This window comes from Dendrobates tinctorius, unplaced genomic scaffold (assembly GCF_039654945.1).
Source record: "Dendrobates tinctorius isolate UK_male_01 unplaced genomic scaffold, ASM3965494v1 ptg000045l, whole genome shotgun sequence".
In the NCBI taxonomy this organism is placed as follows: domain Eukaryota; kingdom Metazoa; phylum Chordata; class Amphibia; order Anura; family Dendrobatidae; genus Dendrobates; species Dendrobates tinctorius.
The window spans coordinates 1,518,588-1,532,384 of NW_027361713.1; the positions used below are offsets into that span (position 1 = coordinate 1,518,588).

Sequence of the window (13,797 nt, forward strand, 5' to 3'; positions counted from 1 at the left end):
GCCCTTGGGGTTCAAAGTTCTCACCACATATCTAGATAAGTTCCTTGGGGGGGACTAGTTTCCAAAATGGAGTCATTTGTGGGGGGTTTCCACTGTTTTGGTACATCAGGTGCTTTCCAAACGCAGCATGGTGTCCGATCTCAATTCCAGCCAAAAAATGTCAAATGGCGCTGCTTCCCTTCCCGAGCTCTGCCATGCGTCCAAATAGTCGTTTACACCCACATATGGGGTATCAGCGTACTCAGGACAAATTGCACAATAACTTTTAGGGTCCTGGTATCCTTGGGAAAATAAAAATTTGAGGTGAAAAGATCATTTTTGTGGAAAAAATATGATTTTTTTAATTGTACGGCTGTACGTTATAAACTTTTGTGAAGCCCTTGTGGGGTCAAAGTTCTCAACACCTATCAAGATAAGTTCCTTGGGGGATCTAGTTTCCAAAATGGGGTTACTTGTGGGGGGTTTCCACTGTTTAGGTACATCAGGGGCTCTCCAAACGTGACATGGCGTCCGATCTGAATTCCAGCCAATTTTGCATTGAAAAGGTCAAACGCCGCTCCTTCCCTTCTGAGCTCTGCCATGCGCCGAAACAGTGGTTCCCCCCCCCCACATATCAGGTATCAGCATGCTCAGGACAAATTGCACAATAACTTTTGCAGTTCAATTTCTCCTGTTACCCTTGGTAAAATAAAAAAATTGGACCTGAAGTAATTTTTTTTGTGAAAAAAAGTTGTTCATTTTTTTTTTTTTTTAAAACATTCAAAAAATTCCTGTGAAGCACCTGAAGGGTTAATAAACTTCTTCAATATGGTTTTGAGCACCTTGAGGGGTGCAGTTTTTAGAATGGTGTCACTTTTGGGTATTTTCTGTCATATATACCCCTCAAAGTGACTTCAAATGTGATGTGGTCCGTAAAAGTAAAATGGTGTTGCAAAAATGAGAGATCGCTGGTCAACTTTTAACCCTTATAACTTCCTAACAAAAAATTTTGGTTCCAAAATTGTTCTGATGTAAAGTAAACATATGTGAAATGTTATTTATTAATTTTTTTGTGTGCCATATCTCTGTGATTTAAGGGCATAAAAATTCAAAGTTGGAAAATTGCTAAATTTTTGCCAAATTTCCGTTTATTTTCACACATAAACGCAAGTTATTTGAATGAAATTTTACCACTAACATGAAGTACAATATGTCACAATAAAAGATTGTCAGAATCACCGGGATCCATGGAAGCGTTTCAGAGTTATTACCTCATAAAGGGACAGTGGTCAGAATTGTAAAAATTGGCCTGGTCATGAACGTGCAAACCACCCTTGGGGGTTAAAAATGGATGGTTCTTAAAGGGAATCGGTCAGCGGTGTTTTCTATGTAATGTGAGTACAGCGTGACGTGGGTGTTAAAACACAGATTTTAAAAATTGTTCACATGGCAGGCTGTGCACTGTTTAAGGACTTTTGGAATATATAGAACAAGGGTTGGCACCACACTTGGTATTTAATCAATAAATTAGCCGGGTGCTATTAAGCGCCTAACTATTATAGCAAAAGGAATAGATAAAAGCAGCGCAGTAACTAGTGCACACACAGCCTCAGTAGTGTATCAATAAAGCTTTATTGAACAATCATGCCCGACAGACAGAAAACATAAATATTAAAACACCATTAAAATCACAACATGCAAGGACTGATGAGAGCTGAAATATTAGACAAGTATAGCAATCAATGATGGGTATAAAGGTAATGTACCACTGGGTGGATCACATAGATACCGAAAAGATATTACATTTAAATTAGAATAATGGTATGGCGAGGGAGCTATATATATTCAAAAGGTATAACGAACTTCAGGTTGATCTTGAGCCATGGTTACTTGATGGATGAATTCTCTGTAGGAAGATCGATCATGTGTAGCCTAGATCGTTCCACCAGGGTCTTCTCCGCTGTTATCTTAATTGTATCAAGCCACTGGGTGGATGGTCTTCCCCTTGTTCTTTCTACATCATACTTTGGGGGTGCTTTTTTGCAAAGGGCACAGGACGACTGTACCGTATTAAAGGGAGGATGGTCGGGATCATGTTTTGCGAGATTATGGCCAACAACCTCTTTCCATCAGTAAGAGCATTGAAGATGGGTCATGGCAGGGTCTTTCAGCATGACAATGACCTGAAACACAGCCAGGGTAACTAAGGAATAGCTCCATAAGAAGCATTCCAAGATCCTGCAGTGGCCCAGCCAGTCTCCACCACCTGAACCCAATAGAAAATGTTTGGAAGGAGCTGAAACTCAATGTTGCCCAGCAACTGCCACAAAACCTGAAATATCTGAAGAAGGTCTGTATGGCGGAGTGGGCCAAAATCCCTGTTGCAGTGTGTGCAAACTTGAGTCAAGAACTACAGGAAACATCTGACCTCTTTTATTTTAAACAAAGGTGTCACAGGTTTACCGTGACAGAGGAGCCAGAAGACCACAGCGTCTGATTTCTCTTACTCCTGCATTGATTAGAAGCACCTCACCTTCATATTCACCCCTTAACGACCACCGATAGACCTTTTAACGTTGACAGTTAAGGGCTTTTTAATGGTGTTGAGAAATAAGGGTATAGCACCTCCCAGCTTTGGTAAATCTCCAGGGTCTCGGCTATCGTGGCTGGCTGAGACCCCGGATAACATTCGGGTCGTTTTTACCATCTCCAGTGTTGCAATCGCCGTTATTCACCGAATAATGGTGACCACAAAAGTCTGATTTCCCATTTATTTCTCTCTCCTCTGATATGATCTAGCATACCAGAGGAGAGAGAAAAGGGGTCTCCTAAGCCCAGTGTCCCTGGACCCTCCGGCTCTGTCCCCCGACCCTCAATGTCTTCCGGGGAAAAAAGGGTGGGCACATGCTCAGTACGCCTACCGAGATCGGCCGGCACCCAGCAACAATAGGAGATTTTTCCTATTGGTTTATTGTGATCACTAAGGGTGGTTTCACATTAGCGCTTTTTAAGCGCACGCACGGCCGGGGGTAGCTCCGCCCCCGAGCCGGCTCTCTGCCCGGCGTGCCCGCCCCTTGCTTGTAGCGCCGCCTCCTAGCGCACATCGGCGCACCCTATCTTTAGCATAGGGTGCGCAGATCGTGCGCAGGCCATGCGCTAGTTGCGCTTTGACCTGCGCTGCGCACTTTTGACGGTGCGCCGTGCGCGCCAAAATCAAACTTTTCGGATTTTGGCGCGCACGGCGCACCGTCAAAAGTGCGCAGCGCAGGTCAAAGCGCAACTAGCGCACGGCCTGCGCACGATCTGCGCACCCTATGCTAAAGATAGGGTGCGCCGATCGCAGGCGCCGCTGTGCGCTAGGAGGCGGCGCTACAAGCAAGGGGCGGGCACGCCGGGCAGAGAGCCGGCTCGGGGGCGGAGCTACCCCCGGCCGTGCGTGCGCTTAAAAAGCGCTAATGTGAAACCACCCTGAGAGGGTCTATCACAGTGATCAAAATAAAAAAATAGTAAATCAAACCACCCATTATCACCCCCTTAGTTAGGTAAAAATAATAAAATAAAAGTATTTTTTCCATAAGAGTTGGGGTTAAGGTAGGGTTAGAGCTAGGGTTGGATTAGGGTTGGGGCTAGGGTTAGGTTTGGGACTAGGGATAGGTTTGTTTTGGGGTTACAGTTAGAGATGTGTTGGGGATGGGGGGGTTCTGCAGATATGGTTATGGTTAGTGTTGGGATTAGTGTCCGGGGTAGGTTGTGTTAAGGTTGGAGTTAGAATTGGGGGGCGTTTCCACTGTTTAGGTAGATCAGGGGGTTTCCAAATGCGACACAGCAGCCACACTGATTCCAGCCAATTTTGAGTTCAAAAAGTCAAACGGTGCTCCCTGCTTTCTGAGCCCTGCCATGCGCCCAAACTGTGGCTTTCCCCAACATACGGGGTATCGGTGTACTCAGGAGAAATTGTACAACAAATTTTGTGGTCCATTTTCTCTTGTTACCCTTGTGAAAATAAAAAGTTTGGGTCTAAAGAATATTTTTTGTGGAAAAAGTAAATGTTCATTTTTTTCCTTTAGTTCTCGTGAAGCACCTGAAGGGTTAATAAACTTCTTGAACATGGTTTTGAGCACCTTGAGGGGTGCAGTTTTTAGATTGGTGTCACTTTTGGGTATTTTCTGTCGTATTGACCCGCCAAACTCACTTCAAATAAGGTGGTCCCTAAAAAAATGGTTTTGTAAATTTTTTGGTAAAATGAGAAAATTGCTGGTCAACTTTTATCCCTTATAACCGTCCTAACAAAAAAAAATTGTTTCCAAAATTGTGCTTCGGTAAAGTAGACATGTGGGAAATGTTATTTACTAACTATTTTGGGCGATATGACTCTGATTTAAGGGCACAAAATTTAAAAGTTTGAAAATTGAAAAAATTTTTGCCAAATTTCTGTTTGTTTTTTTCCATAAATAAACACAAGTCATATCGAAGAATTTTGACCGCTAACATGAACTACAATGTCACAAAAAAGCATTCTCAGAATCACTGGGATCTATTGAAGCGTTCCAAAGCTATAACCTCAAAGTGACAGTGGTCAGAATTGGCTTGGCCATTAAGCATAAAATTGGCTCTGTCGCTAAAGGGTTAAATGGTGTAAATTTATTTTAGCAGTGCAAGGGTAAATCTGCTCAGGTGAGAGGTCCTGGAAGCTTTCCTGCTTTAAGGCTCTCAGCTGTGCACTGTTAGCCACTCCCATCTCCTATATAAACTAGGTCCTGGCAAGTTCTCATTATCAGAGTTAGCTTATGCAGCATGGCTGGAGGTTGTTGGTGGTTCTTGTTGAAGGCGTTTGGTGGATTTATCTGTGACTGTTGCTAGGTTTTGAGAGTGTAATAATTCCCTTTCTTCTCCTACTTTGGTTTAACACCATTCTCCACTCCCTGGTGTTTACCTCTTTGTGTGTATATTTGTATGATTGATATTTTTTTTTCTTTAGCCTTGTTCATGTTACCTTGTTAGTCTGGTTGGTGTATTACGGTACACTACTACTCCCATCTTCATTGGGTGGGGAAGGGTACAAACTGAGGGCAGATTCAGGAGCTAAGGAAAGGCTCCAGCATCTTCACCATTAGAAGTAATCCGGCGAACAGGGTGAGCTAGGGCGCCCCTAGCGTTAGGGACACGGAAGGAGCCCCTGGTCCTAGGACACCCGACACCAGAGTCGTGACAAAAGGTTTATGTACCAAATATTAAGTTCTGTTTTTATATTGTATCAAATGCTTATTTCATACATTTAAAATGCAAATTAGTTATGTAAAAATCATACAATGTGATTTTCTGGATTTTGTTTAGATTCTGCCTCACAGTTGAAGTATACTTGCGATAAAAATTACAGAGCTCTCCATTCTTTTTAGTGGGAAAACTTTCAAAATAGACAGTGTATGAAATATTTATTTTCCCCACTGTACTTATTCCACTAGAAGTTAGGGATATTTGGCTTTCCTGGCGAAATTTATGGAAAATGTAAAAAGTTCAAACTGCAGTGAATCTTTATCATGAAAGCAGGGCATTTAAGTAGAAGCAAACAAATATTTCCTCATCCTAAACAATCATCCTTTCATGCAGGTGTTAGAGGATAGGATGGTGTTGAGACCTGATCCAGCATATCTCCCCAAGGTGGCCTCCAAGTTTCTTAGGAGTCAGGAGGTAGTTCTTCCCTCCTTCAGCGAACAGATGGAGATGTCAGGAGGGCCCTGATTCAGTTTTTTTAGTCGTATGAACATATATTTCAACATCATATAAGAATAAACCTGATTCAGTACCTAGACAGAACTAGGCAATGTAGAAAGGATAAGACCTTTTTCGTATCTTTCCAGGGAAACAGGAAAGGGTGTAGTGTTACAAGGGGAACTATAGCTAGATGGATAAGAGACGCCATTAGCTTAGCCTACACCTATAGTGACAGACCAGTTCCTGGAAATCAGAGAGTCCATTCCACCAGGGCTGTGGCGACCTCCTGGGTCAAGAGAGTGGAGGCATCCATCGAGGAAATATGTAAGGCAGCCACATGGTCTTCCCCTTCTACCTTCTATAGACACTATCTTTTCAATCTGTCCTCCTCTGCTGACCTGTCCTTCGGGAGGAAGGTGTTGCAAGCGGTGATCCCTCCCTAGGGTATTTTGATCTATATAAATCTCTTAGGCGGTGCTGTCATGGGAGAAGGGGTAAATCTAAGTTACTTACCGTTAACAGGATTTTATAGCACCATATCTTCCCTCCCTCGCTTACTGATGGTGTGCACTATTAAGAGTGTTAAGAAAAATGTATTTGGTGATGGTTGTGTTAACTGTCTGGAGGTCCTCTCGTGCTCTGGAACCAAACTAATGTGGAGGAGAGGTACCCCCTTTTTATTCAGTAGGTTTCCTGTCCTGGTGGGCGGGTACCCTCTCAGTTGGTGCTATCATGGGCTCTGTAAAATCCTGTTAACAGTAAGTAACTTAGATTTTTCTTTGTAAAGAAGAAATACTGGGTGGGGGGTTACGCCCCTGCCTAGGTTTCTGCAATGTCAATCTGATCACTGTCTGGAATCCGTATCTGCTCCCTCTCATCCTGGACCTCTTTAATCAGGTTGTAGGAGAAAACTGTAGATTTTCTAAACTGGATCTCAGGGAGTGTATAATCTCATTTGTACTAAATAGAATGATGAGTGGAAAACATCTTTTAATACGCCTGAGGGACACTATGAGAACTGTGTGATGCCATTTGGTTGACTAATGCTCCCGCCATCTTTCAGCGCTTTGTAAATTAGATCTTTAGTCACTTGGTAGGGAGATTTGTTGTAATCTATCTTGATTATATATTAATTCATTCACCTAAACTTGAGTCATATGTCAGGCAGGTCTTGCAAATACTAATAGACAATAAATTATTTGTCAAACCAGAGAAATGTATGTTTTCAGGTGAGAAGATCACTTTTCTAGGATATGTTTTATCATCCACTGGTTTTCGCATGGATCTGGCAAAAGTCTGGAAGTCTGGGTGTTACTGGACTGGGATTGTACTGAGGATTTGAAGGTGTTACAAAGGTTTTTGGGTTTCGCCAACTACTACCATAACTTCATCAAAAACTTTTTAGTAGTGGCCAAACCTCTGACGGATATGACCAGGAAACGACAGATTTTTCCAAGTGGTCCAGTCCGGCCAGGGAGGTTTTCGATACCTTGCAAGAGTGTTTTGCATCTGCGACAATTTTCATACAGCTTTATGTCATTCAACCTTTTATTGTAGACGTTTAAGTGTCTGTAGTGGGGGCTGTATTGTCGCCCGGTGCGTCTCCTGATAAATGATGTTCATATGCATACTTTTCAGAAAAATTGTCATCTTCGGAGAGAAATTATAACATTAGTAACAGGGAACTCTTGGCAGTCAAGTTGGCCTTTTGAAAAGTGGCATCATTTTCTGGAGGGGGCAGTTCATCCTGTTATCGTAATCAGAGATAAAAAGAATCTTCTATATCTAGAGTCTGCAAAACATCTAACGAGAGGCAAGATGGGCATTGTTGTTCACAAGGTTTAACTTTGTTACATATAGGCTGGGGAACAAGAACATTAAGGCGGATGCCTAATATCGTTGTTTTCCTGGGGGTGGAGATAATTGTGAACCGATTCCTATACTATAAAAAGGGTGGTTATTGCGTCTGTATGCTTAGTTACCCTCTGTTTACACTGGACACCAGCTCCCAGCGTCTGCTGTATGGTGCTGGGAGCTCGCTGATCATTGGTCTCTCAATGTCACACACAGCGATGTGTGCTGCCCAGCGGGAGACCAACGATAGATTTATGGCCCAGACCATTAGGCAACCATTAGCAATCAGCCAACTGATCGTTGCTACGTGTCACACGCAACAATGTCGTTTCAACATCGCTGCGACGTCACCAAACTGGTGACCTTGCAACGATATCGTTCACAATATCGTTGTGTGTAACAGGGCCTTTAGTGAAGGCAATAGTTATGCTGTGCACTCAGCAGTTGTGCTGGCTAAATGGAGAGCTCCAGTTTATAAATAAGAGAATTATCAGCCTCACTGACCTGGCCTGGGTCAATAAAAGATAAAATATAGTAATATAATACAATAAATAATAAATCAAACCAGACAAACATAGCAGCAATGCGTTTCAAACACACATGGCATTTTTGTCAAATAAAAGTAAATAAATAAAATGATACTGATATTGGGTTTTTTTTTGCTGAATTGTATAGATGTACTTACCCTTGCACTGGTAAGTACTTCTATACAATTCAGCCAAAAACAATTTTTCATGTCAGTATCACTTTATTTTATTATTTTTTTTTTCATTTCTTCACTTTCATTTCTATTTTTTATTAATATTCGCTCCATAATTCCTATTTTTATTTTTTCGCTCATTATTTCATTCTTTAGCTTTCATTTTTATTTTTTCACTGACCTTTGCCTTTTTGTTGTAAGTCGCCAAATATAAATACTTTGAAGTTAGACTAACCTGAGTCACTGCCTCTTTACCGCACTGTGTGAATACCGCTGCATTACATTGGGCTAACGTGCTGAATATATTATACAAAATGTAATGTATATATTACATATACACACACTGTACACTCAGAAATAAAATGTGAGCATCATTTTTTGTAATGTGTATACATTACAAAAGAATTATTGCAAAAATAGCAATAGTTACCGATATCGGGCCAAAATAATGCTAACAAAATAAATCTCACTGTGTCCATAAAATGCAAACCAAGTACTAATATACAATGCTCAACACCAACCAGCTGCCAACATACAGTGCCCAAATAATACCAAAATATGCCACTATTCAGTGCCTGCATGATGCCAACTAAATAATACCAATGCACAGTGCCCAAACCAAATACTTAAGTACAGTGTTCATATAATACCTACAATACAAATACCAACATAGAATACCCAAATACCAATTTACAGTGCCCAAGTATTACAAACCAAATAATATACACAATGCTCAAATACCAGCAAAATAACACCAACCAATATAATATCAATACACAATACCTAAATAACAATATACAGTGCCCAAATAGCTCAGTAGTAGGAATAGAAGCTGAAGGGTATAGGAACACACTAACCAGAAAAACAAGTAAGGGCATACAGGGATAAATGAAATGCCAACCATACCAAATACACACACCAAACAACAGAGTGGGACACAGGGGAGTTAAAGGAAGGAGAAACCAATTAGGAGAGGATGAGCGGATGATGATGGTGATCACACAGACAAAATTCCAAGCGACCGTATCCTTAACAATCTCCAAACACGAACTACACCTCCAACTCCAGAACCAGGCAGTAGGAACTGACACTGGCAATCCCTAAGTGCCAGAAGAGATCATTTATAGCAGAGAGGAGTGGCAAACCGTGAACAGCTGAGACTATTCTGGTAGGAAAGCACAAGCAACTTCAACTGAACAGATTAACCCCTGCACTGCTAGCAGTGAAAAAACTGTACTGTTTAATAAGATGGTGAAGTACTTCTAATCAGTACAGGAGTTTGTGAAACCAGACAATGCGGACTTCTGGACCCTCTTTGACGCAGTATCCTCTTGACACATAGTGAGCATTTAAATAGAGAGCCTGGTGTGGGTGGGGATAGCTTTCTCAGCTCTGCTGCATTCTAAATCTAAGAACTTTGTGTCAGAACTGCTGTACCCAGTAAAATAAGTGACATATATTGTTGGATGAGGTGGCAAAAACCTGCTGACAGATTCCCTTTAACTGAATCAGATGTGTGTGACCCTTATGATGTTGTATAGGAAGATATCTGTCAGAACAAGTTCACAATACCTGCCAATCATATATGGGTCCTGGAATCCGATGCAGATTTATCAGCACCACTCACTTCTGAATGCATAAATGAGCAGTGCCAAAGTAAAAAATGTGAAATCAGCAATAATTTACATTATTACACAACACTAAACAAGTATGTGAAGGAATAAAGGTCCCATGCGGAATATTATACACAGTAAATGTAACCCTGAAGAAAGACTGAAAGAAGAGCAAGGGAAGGGAGATAAATTGTGGTATCAAAAATATTAACTTTATTGAATATTATAACACAGATAATATGTACATGATGATTGGTTGTCTAAAAGTGTACATTGAGACTGCAGGAAAGACAACTGTGTCAGAACTAGTATAGTATATCCGTAGGCAGAGATGAACCATACATAACAAGTAAATATATGCATACATGCAGGGATAAAAGAACCATATGCCCCTACAATAAAGTTAAGTACCTGGAAAAAACCTTGGATATGTTATCTAGGACCAATGACTGAAATTATATCCAAATTGTGGGCACAAATCGCAATATTCGAGATATGTCAGTAAAAGTAGAAGACTTCGTAATTATGTATAAATAGCACCTATAACATTAAAGACAGACTTGTCGCCCTATACAACAAGATTGCAGAGGATACAATAATTGAATTATATCATGGGGGCAGCAAAACCATGTGAATTGGAGGTCTCAACCCATATAATCATGATAGCAGCAGCAACATCCGAATTAGTTGAACTCCATATAGTGAGCATAAGTATAGAGGGCCAGTTATTATATAGATGAATTAAGTGCAGCAAGTGCCTAGTTGTACTGACAAATGCTTCAGAATATGTAATGGACAAGATCTGTATCAGGAACCAAATTAGTGAGAAAGTTATAGCAGGTCACGTAACCAGACAGACAAGCTACCCTATGGGCCATAGGCTTACAATAACAATAGTTTCACTTAAATCATAGGAACAGCCAATCTTATCTGAATTGGAACTCTCGCATCACATGGTAAATGATGGCAACATGGCTATAGTATATAAAAAATGACAGTATGTCAATATGGGTAGAGAGTTCCAGAATAGCAATGGACAAGGGCACAGAGATACAGTATTGATGTCAAAAAAATAAAATACCTAATGGAAAAGGTCAGTACCTGAGGTCACATTGCGAACAGTGTGTGTACCAGGGACCATCACAGTTGCAGACCTGGAGCACCTTGAGGCGCGTTCCATCCTCTGGGGTTCATCAGGAGGTGTGGCTTGTTAAAAGCGGAGTGCTCTAAATAGTGCAATATAAATTAAGTGAAGGCTGCTGTGTGACTAATCCTCTGTGGTGACGTGGTGCAATCCCGCAAGGCTGGGGTTAGAGACGCGTCAGCAGAGAGGGTCACAATCAGCAGCTGTGTAGATATCAATAGTCCAATCAGGAATGGTTTGAAAGGTTCCGTAACCTCCCCACAATGCATCATGAAAGAAAATTTTACATATGTTTTATGGGAACATCGCCTTGAAAGTAGTTCCTGCCTTTACTACAAAATTGTGTGACCATTGTCCACTGCAAGAGCACTTGCTGCATTAGCAATGTATAACCCATCCTAAGATCCCCTGCATGTGTTATTTGTCTTCGGGAAATAGCAAAACATGACTTTCAAGTGTTTTTCATGTTATAACCAAAAAAAGCAAGAGGAGGCTACAGTGGCATGTACAAGCTGTGATACGTTCAGAAGGGGGTGCTACTAGGTACTAACCATGCAGGGTGCCCAAACCTTTGAATCGAGCCATTTTCCTTTTTGTAATTTTTAAAATGTAAAAGATAACAATATAGTTTTTTTTTTTTTTTTTCTCCTAAAATACAAATGACGTGTGTCATCTTTAACTTTAGGACTTTTAGAGATAATTTCATCTTCAACTTTTCGTAACTGTTCACAATAACAGTAATGTTGACTAGGGGTGCCCAAACATTTACATGCCAGTGTACTTTGCTTGCGGTGTGTCTTTAATTTTTACTATAGGCTTCCATGCAAAACACTGCTGCTGTTAAAATAAAAACTGTTAATATGGTTCTCCGGCCTTGAAAATGTTTTATAAAAGTCTTGTTGAAGCCTATGAAATAAACATTCTGATTACTGATCTCCTGCTCCTTCTGCAATTACATTCCGGTGTGGATCAAACAGGACGTGGGGAACACTGAGCAGCATTAGAACGGGGGAGGGGACATGGGGTAAATTGTGAATGATTTTTTTTATGCCTTTTTATCACATTCCAAGGCTGGACAACCCCAGTATTGCTCGTTTCAAACAAATGTGGCTTAGTACAATTCTAATATGCCACTGTTTTCTGCCGTTCAAAATCTCCTGCAGGTCTACGTCTACATTGCAACAAAATGATGTGCCACTTGACAAGGGTGATGTCGTCCTTGGTAGTGCTACTTCAACATCTTCTATAAAAGCAGGTGCTGCAGCCGATCTGTGTTGGTCCAATCAAGATGTCTGAGATTGACTGCAGTGTTTTTTGGTCTGGTCAATTTATATTCATAAATATTGTCATATAGATTTGATCTACGCACATGTGTGTAATGTGTTAGTGTCATGTATGGAAAATGATTCTGTATAGTGTGATTCCTCTTTAACATGTGTTTAATGCAAATACGATATTATGCTGAATAACGAGTGAAAAGATATTCTGTAATAAAAAGGGACATTGATTACCAGTGGAACAGGAACTGCACCAATTAAAAATTGTCATTTTCAGACACATGATTACTATTTTCAGAAACGTGATTTTTTTGTACAGGTCATAAAACCCTTTTGTTGAATAGTATATATTTATATGGTGAATTGCTTTTTCAACATTTTTTTTTTAAAACTGTTGTAAATTGTCTATGGCAGGAAATAAAAGATGTATATCTAATACCACTACAGCAAATAAAGTGAATGTGTTCAAAGCTGGTCAGTAGCCATTGGTAGTACCTGTAGTGATGGTGGTGGCTTTTGATTCTCTTTGTTGTATATTGCACAAAGTAACAGAGGAACCTAAAGTAAGTTCTGTATATGTACAGATGGAACTAGAAGTTTACATACATACACTTTATAAAAATACATATATGCATGTTTTTCTCAATATCTGACATGAAAGCAGAATAAACCTTTCCCATTTTAGGTCAATTAGGATTACCATAATTATTTGCCAAATGCCAGAATAATGAGAGAGAGCGAATGTTTTAAGGCATTTTTATTACTTACTTTTTATATAGTGTATGTAAACTTCTAGTTTCAACTGCAGGAAAGAGTTGATTCAATGTAGACCAAACCAACAGCTATTTCTCACAAATCCCCCATAGCTGTGCACACTCAGGTTTGGATTTTCAACAAAGGGGAAAAATCTACTGGCAGCTTCTCTCGCATGCCTGGGCTCAGCCAAAGGTAGTCATCCCTAAAATTCTGTTACGTCAGTTTAACACATTTGTAAAACACAAACCATGCTTAGATCGGAAGACCCAACCCGGCCTCTGTGTCTTCTGACCTGCCCTCACTGCTTCTTGTATATCTATAAGGCAGTTATCCCAGTCTGGGTCCTACGATCTGCGTATGGTCCGAGTTTCACAGATGGGTGAAACCAGCCTTAGGTTTCATACTCATCTGCGAGAAAAATAGACGAGTGCAATCTAATTAAAAAAAATCATATTACACTCTGACCAATGTTAAGCTATGAGTCCATGCTAATCTGCAATATTTTTCTCAGCTGAAATTGGACTGAGAAAAAAAATCACAGAATGCTGTGATTGTCTTCATATCAATGCAAGTCAATGGGTGTGAGAAAAAAAATCACACGGCACTCGGACCATGCGAGTGTCGTCTGATTTTTACACACCCATGTCCTTATAAAAGCCGGCTTTTTATGTGTCGCGTACAGTAAAATAACAGCGTAACCCAATAGAATATGTATGTACACAGAGAATAGATATGTCAGTGACATGTATAATACAGTGCTTG

At 40.5% G+C, this 13,797-nt stretch overlaps 1 protein-coding gene across 3 annotated transcripts in view; it reads left to right on the forward strand.

Moving 5' to 3' along the window:
- Positions 1–12,753, forward strand: part of FANCE (FA complementation group E) — a 133,957-nt gene extending 121,204 nt beyond the window's left edge. For all 3 annotated transcript variants that reach the window (XM_073575579.1, XM_073575578.1, XM_073575580.1), the window contains one exon: positions 12,166–12,753. The gene's annotated coding sequence lies outside the window, so the exon portion shown is untranslated. The remainder of the gene's footprint in view (positions 1–12,165) is intronic.
- The last annotated feature ends 1,044 nt before the right edge of the window (positions 12,754–13,797 follow it).